Below are 13,496 nucleotides of genomic sequence, written 5' to 3'. Positions count from 1 at the left end.
AACCCGCGATGTGGGGCATACACGCAGCCTCCGAGGAGGAACTGGGGCCCCTTATGGTGTCGGGGTGGGGGCGGGGTGTGGGCTGGGCTGGGGAACGCCCGGCCGGAGAAATCCCTTGGTCTGGCCCTGCCGAGGCCTTAGGGGCGAGTGAAGGAAAGGTGGGACCGAGTCCAGCAGGCCCGTGTGTACGTGGGTAATTCCGCGTGGCCCGGGAAGGACGCTGTAAATACCCACGTGGCCCTGGGCCGGAAAAGGCCCCCCGCCCCGAGGCAGACGCGCGCCGAGGGCAGGCCCGCGGCAGCCCCTCCGAGCAGGCGAGGCGCCCTCCGGCCTTCCGCCGTGTCCCCAGGCGGCAGCGCCTCGCCGTCAGCACAGGCCCCGACGCCCGTGAGAGCCCAGCTGTGTGGGAGGGCCTCGCGCGCACAGACGTCAGACACTCGTGACTGCTGCTCCCCACGCGGGGGAGGGCCTGTGCGAGCTCCCGCCATCCCCCGTCACACCGACCCGCACGCCGGACATCTGTCTCCTTGTCCCGCTTCCCCAGGAGACGCCCCTTCCCGAGAGCGTGCTGGGACTGTTCACGCAGCCACGATCACCCCCACACCTGCCCGCCGGGCGCCGGGGCGGGCTGCGGGGCCTGCGGTCCATCCGAGGGTGAACTTGGACGGCGACCCGGAAGTCGAAGCAACTGTTCAAGTGTGAGGTGCCCAGAGAGGCCACCCCAGGGCGACGGGGAGCCAGGGGGCTCGGCCCTCAGGCCCGGGGCCCTGCCCCACAGCCACCGGCCCACCTCCCTGGAGGTGGAGGCCTGAGGTCCCCCCTGCTCCCCAAGTTCCAACGCCAACCTCCGCATCTCAGTGCCAGACACCCCAATTCCTGGGGGACCCCTGACATCTAGCAGGCAGAAGTCCTGCCCTTGTCCTCTTCCCTGGTGAGGGTGCCCTCCCTCTCTCTGCAGAAACTGGGGCAGCGTGAACGCTCCTGACGCGGGGAGGGAAACACGCACGTGCACACACACACCGGCACAGCCCACAGGAATGCACATACACACACACACACACACACCGGCACAGCCCACAGGAATGCACATACACACACACACACACACACACCGGCACGGCCCACACGAATGCACACACACACACGCACACACCAGCATGGCCCACGCGAATGCATGCACACGTGAATGCACACACACACACACACAGACACACACACCTGAACGCACGGCCCACACAAATGCACGCCCCATGCTAGAGCCCCCGTTTCATTGCTCCGAAGTCACCTGCAAAGCCCATGACCCACTGTTAGCTAACGTGCTGGCGGCCTCCCCAGCTCCCAGCGAGAAGGACGGGTGAGGGCGGAGGAGGGGAGGGCGGGGCAGGGGGAGCTGCCAGGGTGGAGGCACGTGCAAGGCGAGGAGGGAGGGGCAGGAGAGCCGGGAGGAAACTGGGACTGAGGGTGCGGGTGCGGGAGGGGCGGCCCACGAGATCCATTAGCTGATAAACACTCGATTAGAACTTGTGCTAACTTACATCTTCCCAGCGCCCCCTCCTCCCATGCTCCGAGAGGGGGCGGCTCTCTCATCGGCTTCCTCTCACTCACCCCGACTTCCCAGCCCCCTCTGGCCCGGGTCCCATTCGGGAGTGACGCTCACACACAGTGACCCACGGACTCGGTCCCGGGGCCCAGGTCAGGCTGCTCCGTCCTGCGGCGGGTTTGGTGGGTTTGGCTTGGTCCTGGGGTGATCCCGGCCCTGCTTCTAGGCCCGCTGGGCCGACAGCGCGAGTCACCTGAACATCTCCGAGGAGGGGCCCTGGCCCCGGGCACGCCCACGGGAGATGTGACGACGGGGAGCCCAGGAAGGGGCTGCGACAGCCCTCGGTGCCCCCGAGGGAGGAGGAAATGGCGTTGGGAGACCTGCCGGCGGCCCCGCTGGTGATGCCAGCAGGGCTGGTGTTATGTCTGTGCCCAGGAGCGGGGGCCAAGGTGCGGGGGGCCTGGGTCTAGGTTCCTGGGGTACACCAGCGAGCAGGTTTCCCGCGGAGCCACGGGGCATCACTGAATCTGAAAAGCCTGGTGTGGTTTCCAGAGGCGATGTATTAGCCCCGGGTGTGGGCCAGGCTCCTATCCCAACGTCCTGGGCGCCCGAGAGCGATTGCGGCCAGCGCGGAGGTGGCAGCAGCCAGGTCAGCGGGGATGCCCAGGGGTGCAGGAGGGGGGGCTGTTTTACCACATAAGCCGTCACAGGAGAGTTTTGGTGGACAAGCCAAAGTCTGGGACTCAATTGGGGCTGCCCTGGATGGAGGTCTGGGCCCTGGGATGGAGGTCTGGGCCCGGGATGGAGGGCTGGGCCCGGGATGGAGGGCTGGGCCCTGGGATGGAGGGCTGGGCCCTGGGATGGAGGTCTGTGTCCTGGACAAAGGTCTGGGTCCCGGATGGAGGTCTGGGTCCCGGATGGAGGTCTGGGCCCTGGGATGGAGGGCTGGGCCCTGGGATGGAGGTCTGTGTCCTGGACAAAGGTCTGGGTCCCGGATGGAGGTCTGGGTCCCGGATGGAGGGCTGGGCCCGGGATGGAGGGCTGGGCCCTGGGATGGAGGGCTGGGCCCTGGGATGGAGGTCTGTGTCCTGGACAAAGGTCTGGGTCCCGGATGGAGGTCTGGGCCCTGGGATGGAGGTCTGGGCCCTGGGATGGAGGGCTGGGCCCTGGGATGGAGGTCTGGGCCTCGGACGGAGGTCTGGGCCTCGGACGGAGAGCTGGGTCCCGGATGGAGGTCTGTGTCCTGGACGGAGGTCTGGGCCTCGAACGGAGAGCTGGGTCCCGGATGGAGGTCTGGGCCCGGATGGAGGGCTGGCTCACCGCTGAGTTTGCAGCACCTGACAGGGCTCAGGCATACAGCAGGTGCTCAGTAAATGCTGGCTGCAGTTGTGACCGCCGCAGGCAGACGGCTGACGAGAGCCCAGCCTGGGCTAAGCAATAAAGGTGTGGTTTCATGTCATTGTCGATACCGTGACGTGGCCTTCTCCCCACGGAAAGGCGGGCCGGAAGTCACCTGCCCAGGTGCACAGGGCAGGACACGCGGGCTGGGCTGTGAACCCGTCGCCTGGCTCTGCCTGGGGAGTGGGGCTGCCCCAGTCGGGCTCCAGGTCACCCCCCCCTGCCCGCCCCCGTGTCCCAGCAAGAGGAGGTCCGGGAGGCGGGTTCCTCGGGAGGCTGGGAGGGTGCCCAGGCGGCAGGAGAGAGCAGGCCCGAAGGAGAGCCAGCTGCTCGCTGCGAGGAGATGGGGGGCTCCCGGGTGGGGTGAGAATCCACCGTGTGCTCGCTCCTCCCGTCCCATCCCATCCATCCTGTCCCCGGCAGGCCGCTTAATTTTTTTTACTAATTAGTGCTGGCAGACGGCGTGTCAACCCCTTGTTATTTCATTGGGGCCTGGGAGGTCAAGCGCTCTCAGCCGCCGGCCCTGGCTCCCTTCCCCCTTCTCCACGAGGGGTCTGGTGCCCGCTGCCCAGACAGCCCAGAGGGCACGGGGGCGGGGCTTGTCTGCTCCCACCCCTGAGACCTAGAGGGGCCTTAGAGGACATCCAGGCAGAGCCCACAGCTGGGCCGGACCCTGAGTCACCCCAGTGTGTAGTCCTACACGGAGTGCCATGCCTGCTGCTCCTGCTGTTCCCACTGCCCCTGCCCTGAACCCTGAGTGTCCCCCCGCCCCCCCCACCCACTTTCTTCCCCTTTCCCCCTGGTCCACAGCCTCTCATTTTCCCAGGATGACCTTAAGCCTCTCCCATGTTGGCGTGGGGTGCATACACGGTGTGCCTTGGTGGCCACTGGCAGGTGCGGGCTGGTGGGTGAGGGCTGGTGGGTGAGGGGCCTGGTGGGTGAGGGCTGGTGGGTGAGGGCTGGTGGGTGAGGGCCGGTGGGTGAGGGCTGGTGGGTGAGGGCCGGTGGGTGAGGGCTGGTGGGGGAGGCCGGGGCTGCCAAGGCGGGGGTGGGGGAGACATCTGGAGGAAGGTGAGGAGCCTGAGGCAGGGCCTCAAACCACCAGTCTCCTGGCGGCTCCCACACAGCTCGGCTGTCCCGGCGTCGCCGCCCCATCAGGAACTGCTGGCGAGCACCTCCTATGCCGGCCCACGGTGCACCACGTGGCCCAGGCCTTGCTCATGGGCAGGCCCTGCGCAGGGGTTCTCTGCTGTGACCGCCCTCTCCCAGCGGTCCCCTCCGTCCCGCGAGTGTGCAGAACACCTCCCCCGGGAAGCCTTCCAGGCTCTCCGCACCCGTGATGCTCATTCTGCTCCTCCGCCACCCTTCCCTGCGGCTCCCTGAGATGGCGCACGTCTCTAAGCAGGTGGGACCTCTGCGGCACCTCCGTGGCACCTCTGCGGCCCCCACTTGGTGGGGCGGAGGGCACAGCGTTGGGGCCAAAGCGCCTTCCTAGGGCCTGTGAGGATAAAGCTACGGACAGCAGCCACGGTGACCCCCAGGAGGAGGAGTGCCAGGAGAACCCCCGTCCGACCGCGGGCCTGGAGGGGAGCCTCTGCCCCCGGAGCTGTCCCCACGTCCCCGACACCTTCATGAAGGAACAGGGCCTCCGTTAGCAAGCGGAACCGGGTACTAAGCCGGTGCCCAGGATGTGAGGCGGGCAGGTGGGGGTGGTAGAATGGGAGGTAGAATGGGCACTGGGCCCACCCCTGGGTGCCACCCACGGCCTGGGCCCAGTGGCCTGAGGCCCAGACGCCCCGCCTTCCTCCCACGGTGCCCTGCGGCTGCTGTGAGCTCTCGGGAGCCGCTCACATGGAAGCCGGGGGGCGGAATTCGGGAGGAAGTCTCCTGGCAGCCAGGCTTACGTGACGTGTCCCACAGTCAACGCGGGGGGCAGTGCGGGGGGGGGGGGGCCTTGAGAACCACGGGTTTATCCTCAGTTGGGACAAGTCCCCTGGTGGGGACAGAGCCCTCGGTGGGGACAGTCCCGTGTGGCCACCCCGCAGCTGGACACAGTGGGGATGTGGGAGTGGCCCCTGGACCAGCAGCACCCGCACCTGGGGGCTGTTAGGATGCAGGCTTGGGGCTCCTGACCCAGCATCTGTGACAGAGAATGGTCCCTACTGACCACAGGCCACAGATGTCCTGGGGGGAAGGGACCTGCCTGTCTGCTGGCGCCCTGGCCGCGCTGAGTGAGGCCCGTGGGCCTGGCCCCTGACGTCCGTCAGATGCTTCAGACGGAACAGGGAGGATGTCCATGGGGCGGGGACCACACCTGGGTCCTGCAGGAGCCCTGAGGAGGGACTGTCCACCCTGCAGACTGCAAGGCCGGGGGGGGGGGGCCTGGTGACCAGGAGCAGGGAGGGGGCACTCCCAGCCGGCTGGGCCCGGGAGGACAGAGCTCGGGAGTGTCAGGAGACGCGCCGCGGGGACACTGGCCGTGGGTGGACCTGGCAGTGACAGCACCGAGGGGGGGTGGGCCGGGGCGAGGGGCCAGAGGAGAACACCACGGGCTTGCTGCTGAGCCCACAGGGCGGGTCCCTGGGCGGCCCCAGTACCCGGCCGAGCTGCTTCTGGAAGATGCCAGCGGGACTCCGCGTGGCCTCCTGGGGTTATGTGGGGGACCCCATCTAGCCCCGTCGACAGTGCGGGGGACGCTGAAGGGAAACGAGGCCCCGAGAGCCTGACTCCCTGGGGTCCCGGGCCTGTCAGCGGCATCCCTGGTCTGGAATCCGCACCCTCGGGGGAGGGGCGCCTAGTCCCTCACCTGCTGGCACCTCGGAGCGCCTGCTCTGTCCACAGCCCCGCGCGGCCCAGCCACGCCGTCTGTCAGCAGCATCGCTCTCACCTACATTCCCTGTGCACACACTCACACGTGCATTCCCTGCGCACACACTCACACGTGCATTCCCTGCGCACACACTCACACCTACATTCCCTGTGCACACACTCACACGTGCATTCCCTGCGCACACACTCACACGTGCATTCCCTGCGCACACACTCACACCTACATTCCCTGTGCACACACTCACACCTACATTCCCTGTGCACACACTCACACGTGCATTCCCTGCGCACACACTTCTGCACGTGCCCCAGTCACACGGGCTCACCCCTGCCGCCTGCTCCCCCGTCCCGGGTACGGCCGCACACAGCACGGTGCTCAGCCTGGGCCCTGCGGACACGGGGACAGGCCATTCTCTGTGTGGGGGCACCCGGCAGGGTGTTCAGCAACACGGGCTCTCCCCGCTCACGCCTGCAGCACCCCCCCAGCGTGACAGCTCCGTGTCAGCTGGCACTGCCACGCGCCCCGGCAGGGGGCAACGTCACCCTCGGTGCACACCCTTGACCCAGACGCCCCTTCCGCACTCCGGTCACTGGAACCTGCCTCCACCGCACCCCCACACACCTCACGTCCCCCCAGTCCAGCCCCGGCCTCGCCCCTCTTCTGGCCCCAGGCCCGGCAGGCGCCGTGGAGGCTGGGCCGGCGGAGGAGGCAGGCGGCCTCGCTTCCCGTGTGGCGCCCGGCGGGCTCGTGGCGGAGGCGAGCGCGGACCCAATCGTCGGCTGATTAAATGTCCCTCGTTAATGAGCTTCTTTAATTAATGAAGTTTCTGGGTCTGCTCCACCGCGTCGCCCCAGCCGCTCTGCCTCCTCAGCACAAAGCCCGTTTCCGCGGGTAATGGGGGAAGCGTCTTCCTGCCGACGCTGCACTTTGCTGATTGCGCCCGTCAGCTCGGGGCTGACAGCTCCATTTTTAAACACTTCTCCTCCAGAAGCCACGGCACATGGGGGCTGGCACATACAGACGGCCGAGGGCCCTGGGCCCCACCGCCCCGTCACGGCAGCACATGCACGCAGATGCACACGCGTGGGCATGCTCGCGTGGTGGTCCCAGGTCATCTCAGGGGACCCAGAGTGCACACGGCCAGCGCACGCACAGGCACACGCGCATGCACGGTACCCTTGCGCGCACACAACACGCCTGCACACGGGCCCTCACACCGTGCACGCTCACTCCTGCGGCCACGCACGCCCACACGCCACGCCTCACCTCACCGCATCCAGCTACCATGTGCACCCCACGCACACCTCGCCCACACGCGCACACAGGGCATGCGCTCTCACAGGCCCGCCCTGGTGCGCGCTCACACCCATGTCCACACTCACCCCTCCCACATGCAGTGCGCACGCACCCAAACCCCCACCGAGAGCCAGCCCGGCCGGAGAGCACGCACAAGCCCACGCAGGCAGGCCCCTCTGCCACCGCCCCGCCCACCTGTTGTCCCAGGGACCTGCTCGGCTGCCACTCGGCGCCGGCCCTGCTGTGACCAGGTGCCAGCTCGGGCTCCGGGGCCTGGAGGTGATGCACTCCCTCTCATTGGCTCCCGAAAAGCTCCCCGAATTAAAGACATTCATCTTCTGCGGACGAGGCCGACAGTGCCCAGGAGGCCGGGCGGTCAGGGGTCACTGCTCCCCAGACAGGGAGGGGGTGAGCTGCCTTCCTGACTCCCTGCGGGTGGGGACAGGAGCGGACAATCTTTAGGACCAGGACTCGGCCCCAAGGCGGAGATGGGACCTTCTGGGACCAGGCGAGGCTGCGGTCGGACAGGACCGCGCTCGGTGGGGATGACACCCGGGGGCGAGGGGCACGTTGCCTGTACAGCTGCGTCCCCGGTGCCCGAGGGGGCCAGGCACACTGCGTGCTGCGCACCTATCACGCGCAGGGCTGTCACCTCACAAGGACCCTGGGGGTGTTGCCGCCTTGACGGGAAACCTGGGGCTCAGAGACCAGGCTGAGCTCCCACAGCTCAGAGGCACGGCCACCGGCCGCCCAGGCCGCGCTCCCGGACCAGCGCGTTCCAAGGCGCGTGCTATGGAACTGTAGTCTTCTGGAACGTTCTATGAAAAGGCCCCTGCCTTCCTGCCGCCAGCGCTCGGGCCTCCCGACTCTCATCCCCAGGTAGCTCCCGGCGGCGGAGAGGGGTCCCGCCGGCCACAAACGGCCTCTGCGCGTCCGCGTTCACTGACCCGGCTCCACGTCCAGGTCCTGCTCAGCTAGGTGCCTGAGCTTTGTTTCCGTCTTTTTAAAAAATACATTTTTATTGATCTCAGGGCGGAAGGGGGAGGAGAGAGAAACAGGAACGTCAATGATGAGAGGGAATCACTGACTGGCTGCCTTCTGCACGCCCCCTCCCGAGGATGGAGCCCGCAACAGGGCATGGGCGCTGACCTGGAATCAAACCCGGGACCCTTCAGCCCACAGACTGGCACTCTTTCGTGGAGCAGGGGGGACAGAGAGGACGGGGCTGAGCATTCTGAGGTCCGAGTACAGGAGGGCCACGGCCACGTGCCTGGGTCAAGACGGCCCGAGCTCCAGCCCTGGGACGCTGAGGGTCCCTGGGAGACCCCTCCCCTGCCCGGCCGTCTGTCTCCCGTCGGTGAGGCAGGTATGGGAACAGGGCCACCTGGGTGGCCGGACGAGACGGAGGTGCCGCACGCCCGGCTCAGCGGCGGCCCGGCCGTGCCGTGCCCTGGCCTGTGAGCGCTGCTGCCGGGAGCCAGCGTGTTTGTGACGATGCCACTGCCCAGGCGCCGGGGCCTTTGGAGAGCCGTCTGCTGCCCCACTGGCCTGTGAGGAAGAGACGCACACAGGGGCGCGGGGGGCGCAGGCCTGGCGGGTTCTGGCCCGACGGCTCCGAGTCTGGGCGAGCGGGAGAGGGAGAGACGCGGTGCTGTTTACGACGCGTTGGAAACGCTGTCCGGGTCCAGGGAAATTAAATATCGCAGCTTTTAACGGCAGCCGCAAGCTGGCAGTAAATAAGCACTCGGCTTACCACCGTGACACTTTCATCTAACAACACCCCCCCCCACCCCGCACCTCATTTGTAATTGCTCCCAAAGGTGGGGAAGGATGGGCCCTCCCTGCCCTGGCCCCTTGTCTCCCCCCTCCCCCGCCCTGGCCCAGGCTGGGCCGGCAGTGACCATAACCCTGTCCAGGAGATGAGGGGGGGCGGGTCTGAATGTGGCTCATTACGATTGAGACTCAACTGAAAAATCAATTTTTAATCGAAGGTATTCTCTGAACAGGCCCTGCTGCCCATGGCTGAGCACGGATGGAATTTCCACCCCAAGCTGCCCCTACTCTGTGGACACCCCTCCCTGACCTGCTGACCCCAGCAGGACTGACCAGGCCGCCAGATCGACACCCCCCACCCCCTCCGCCCCGCCTGGGGCTTCAGAGGGCGAGGACCAGGTGGCCAGACCACCCTCAGAGGGGCGCGCAGGTGGGAGGGGCGCGCAGGTGGGGGGGGCGCGCAGGTGGGGGGTCGCGCAGGTGGGAGGGGCGCGCAGGTGGGGGGGCGCGCAGGTGGGAGGGGCGCGCAGGTGGGAGGGGCCTGCTGGCAGAGAGCTTGCCTCCCCCACACAGACCGGCTGGCAGGACGCCAGGGGTCCTCTGAACAGGCCAAGAGCGGCCACTTCTGGACTCAGCCTGGGTGCCTCACGGCGTGGCGTCGGCCTGCTGGGCGTGGGGCAGGTTCTCATGGGGCTGTTGTGGCTCTGGGCCCTCGTCACGGGGCCAGGACAGGGGACCAGAGGGTCCCCGGGAGCGCTGCCCGCCCCTCCCCTGCGGGCCCCTCCCCTGCATCTCGGCAAGCGGCTCCTCCTGGAGTCCTGAGGGGTTTGGGCGTCAGGACCAGGGGGTGAAGGTGAGGGACCTGGAGCAAAGGGGAGTCCGTTTTAAAAAACAGTTATTTCTTATGGATTTCAGAGAGCAAGGGAGAGAGACAGAAACATCAATGCTGAGAGACAATCACCGACTGGCTGCCTCCTCCGCCCTGACCGGAATCCAACCGCGACCTCCTGGTTCACAGGTCCACGCTCACCCACTGAGCCACCGGCCAGAAAAGGGTCCGTCTCTATGGGGGGAATTCAGGACCGGCTCACGCACAGGGATGACACCCGTTTATTTCCTCTTTGGGGGCAGCTGGCTGGGTCTGGGATGGACTGAGGCCCAGGACGGGGTCCTCGTGGCCACACCTTGGAGGGGTGTCCCGGGGCCCCTTCTGCTCCCCGCCAGGTGGGAGGCAGGCTGGTGAGACCTGGGAGGGCCGGGCGTTCGGGGCCTCCATCCAGCACCCCAAGCCCGGGGCTCGGAGCCTGCCAGGGACCCTGCCTGCGCCCACGTGGGTGTCCGGCCCCGCGCCACAGCCCGTGACGAGGCGGCAGCTCGTCCTGAGCTCTGACAAGTGTCTTCGATCCAGCCTCCCTCTCACGCTAATGACAGTCAACACAGAACACGGCTGCGAGGGGAGAAAATTACTCCCTGAAAAGGAATTGACTGATCCCCATCATTTCTCAAGGAATCACTGACCTGTGAATATTTCATTACCCAAAACGCCGCGCCACCCATACAAAGCAGCCGCTGCGGCAGGTCCTCACCACGCCAGGGACGGGCTCGAGGCCTGAGCGCATCCGCGGGGCGGCGACCACCCACACTCCTGGCCCTGAGCACCTCCCGAGCACCCAGCCCCAGATCTGGGGTCCCGTCTGCAGCCGGGGTCCCTCCAGAGCCGCCCTCGGGTGGCCTCCCTCAGTTCTTTGCTGGCCTTGGCTGGGTCTGGCCTAGATGTTTCCAGAAGCTCCTGCTCTCTGCTCTGTGGCCCCAGGGGGTGGGGGAGCAGTGCCTGGCCACGTGACTGCTGAGCCGCACCCCAGTGCTGGCTGGGCCTGCGCTTCCAAGCCCCCCCCCGCCCCCCCGCAAACGAGGCTACAACCCGGGGCTCCCGCAGGCGGCTGAGGGTGGAAGGAGACAGGACCTCATCCTGGTGCCGCGGGGACAAGGAGCCGGCGCTGGAAGTGATGTTAACGGGAGACGCTGTCCCAGGGACTCGGGCGCAGGGTCTGAGGACGGAGGGAGGCAGGCGGTCCCTGCACCTCCAGGGGCCTCCGAGGCGGAGGCTGGGGCTGAGGCTGAAACTAACAAGAACCGCCCCCCCCCCCCCCGCCACACACACACACACACACACACACACCCTCCCCTCCCACACTCCCTCCCCCATGCTGCTCTGGGCTGAGGGAGGGTGAGGGGCCCAAGCACCTGGCCTGTGGACACCAACTGGGGACGGGGCACCTTTAAGCTTGAGACCCCAGCAGACCCTTCGGGGCCTGAGGCTCCTGCAGCTCCAGCTGTGGGAAGGCGAGGGCGTGGCTGTCACTGCCCCGGCTCCATGCGGGAGGATGTCTCCAAACCGGAGCGCAGAGGCCTCCGCCTGCAGGCACAGGGCAGGGAGGAGTGAGGGCCCTCCCGGGTTCACGTCTGGCTGCAGAGAGGAGAGGATACAGGGCGGCAGGGAGGAGGGGGTGCAGGGCTGCAGGGAGGAGGGGGTGCAGGGTGGCAGGGAGGAGGAGGTGCAGGGTGGCAGGGAGGAGGGGGTGCAGGGAGTAGAGGGTGCAGGGTGGCAGGGAGGAGGGGGTGCAGGGAGGAGAGGGTGCAGGGTGGTAGGGAGGAGGGGGTGCAGGGCGGCAGGGAGGAGGGGGTGCAGGGCTGCAGGGAGGAGGGGGTGCAGGGCGGCAGGGAGGAGGGGGTGCAGGGCGGCAGGGAGGAGGGGGTGCAGGGCTGCAGGGAGGAGGGGGTGCAGGGCGGCAGGGAGGAGGGGGTGCAGGGCGGCAGGGAGGAGGGGGTGCAGGGCGGCAGGGTGGAGGGGGTGCAGGGAGGAGAGGGTGCAGGGTGGCAGGGAGGAGGGGGTGCAGGGTGGCAGGGAGGAGGGGGTGCAGGGTGGCAGGGAGGAGGGGGTGCAGGGTGGCAGGGAGGAGGGGGTGCAGGGCGGCAGGGAGGAGGGGGTGCAGGGAGGAGGGGGTGCAGGGCTGCAGGGAGGAGGGGGTGCAGGGAGGAGAGGGTGCAGGGTGGCAGGGAGGAGGGGGTGCAGGGCGGCAGGGAGGAGGGGGTGCAGGGAGGAGGGGGTGCAGGGCTGCAGGGAGGAGGGGGTGCAGGGAGGAGAGGGTGCAGGGTGGCAGGGAGGAGGGGGTGCAGGGCGGCAGGGAGGAGGGGGTGCAGGGTGGCAGGGAGGAGGGGGTGCAGGGCGGCAGGGAGGAGGGGGTGCAGGGAGGAGGGGGTGCAGGGCTGCAGGGAGGAGGGGGTGCAGGGAGGAGAGGGTGCAGGGTGGCAGGGAGGAGGGGGTGCAGGGCTGCAGGGAGGAGGGGGTGCAGGGAGGAGGGGGTGCAGGGCGGCAGGGAGGAGGGGGTGCAGGGCGCGGGCTGGGGGCTGCAGGAGGGCTCTGCCTCGGTGCTGGTGGCAGCCGGGAGGTGCTGTCCCGGGGAGGGAGCTGCAGAGGCGTGCAGGGCCCTGCAGTCCCGGACGCGGGCTGTCGGCATGAGGAGCTGGAGGCAGCGAGGCGTGTGAGACACCGGGAAGCATGACTTGGGGGCGTCTGTGGAAAATTCCTGCCGCAGAACCTCACCCAAGTCTCTTCCCCTGCCAGCCAGGGAAACCCCAGGAATCCGGGGCGCCGGGCCCAGCCCGTGTGCTCCCTGGAGCCTTCTCCCACCTGCCCAACGCCCAGCCTGGTCCCGGGGCACCGAGTGGGGTCCCGGGGCTCCGAGGGGGTCGGGCTGCTGGCCAAGGGCCCCGCAGCTCCCGGGGAGGCTGGTCCTGCAGAGAAGGGGCAGGATGGCCGCCATCTGTCGCCAGGCACGGGGCTTCCCTGCAGCCAGGGCACCGCAGAGGGGCACACGGGGGTGGGGAGCACTTCCTCGGGGGGCCCCTGGCAGGCGGGCACTTTCCAGTTGCCGGTGTGTGTGTGGGGTGCTGTTTCCCATCCCCACAGGGGCTGCGGCAGGAGCCGTGGAACGGGACACAGTGAGGGGTGCTGAAGTGAGTGAGGCCGAGACAGGGCGGAACCCAAGGCAGCCGTGCTGAGGCTCAAGGTCTGGGCTCACCCCTCCACCTCGGAGGGAGGGAGCAGACCCCACCGACCCTTCCCTTCCCGGACTGGCCACGCTGGCCTGTGTGACTCAGGGCTCCCGGCCCCTCAGGCAGCCCTGCTCAACCACTGAGCCACACGGGCCGGCTTCTTTTCCTTTCTCTTCTTCCCGACCGTCCTTTGTTGCCCTCAGCTGACCCCTGCAGGCCCCGGCCCCCCTAGAGCTGGGAGGGACGGGCCTACCCCCCACGCCTTCCTCAGAGCACCTGCGTACTTCTGTGTCACCTGCACACACACACACGCATGCACCCACATGCACCCACATAAACATGCACACACACACCCACACACACGCATGCACACACATGCACCCACATACACATGCACACACACATACACACACGCACACACACACACAGGCAGCCACCCCTTCCCAGGCCCACGGGTCCTGTCCTGGCCCCCGGCGGGCAGCCTGGCCTCAGAGCTTGCGGGAGGCCGAGGCCGCTATGCCAGGCTCCCGGGGCCCGAAGTGGAGGTGCGGTGCACAGACATGAAGGGTGGCCTCCCTCCCAAGGCCTCGGGGGGTCTGCCCC

The 13,496-nt window shown here is 67.9% G+C and overlaps 1 protein-coding gene across 15 annotated transcripts in view; it reads right to left on the bottom strand.

The window, feature by feature from the left end:
- Positions 1–13,496, bottom strand: part of RBFOX3 (RNA binding fox-1 homolog 3) — a 175,860-nt gene that overhangs the window by 18,343 nt on the left and 144,021 nt on the right. The window lies entirely within an intron of this gene.

The sequence above is a fragment of the Plecotus auritus genome (genome assembly GCF_963455305.1).
Source record: "Plecotus auritus genome assembly, chromosome: 7".
NCBI lineage: Eukaryota > Metazoa > Chordata > Mammalia > Chiroptera > Vespertilionidae > Plecotus > Plecotus auritus.
This window is presented reverse-complemented; position numbering and strand designations above follow the sequence as displayed.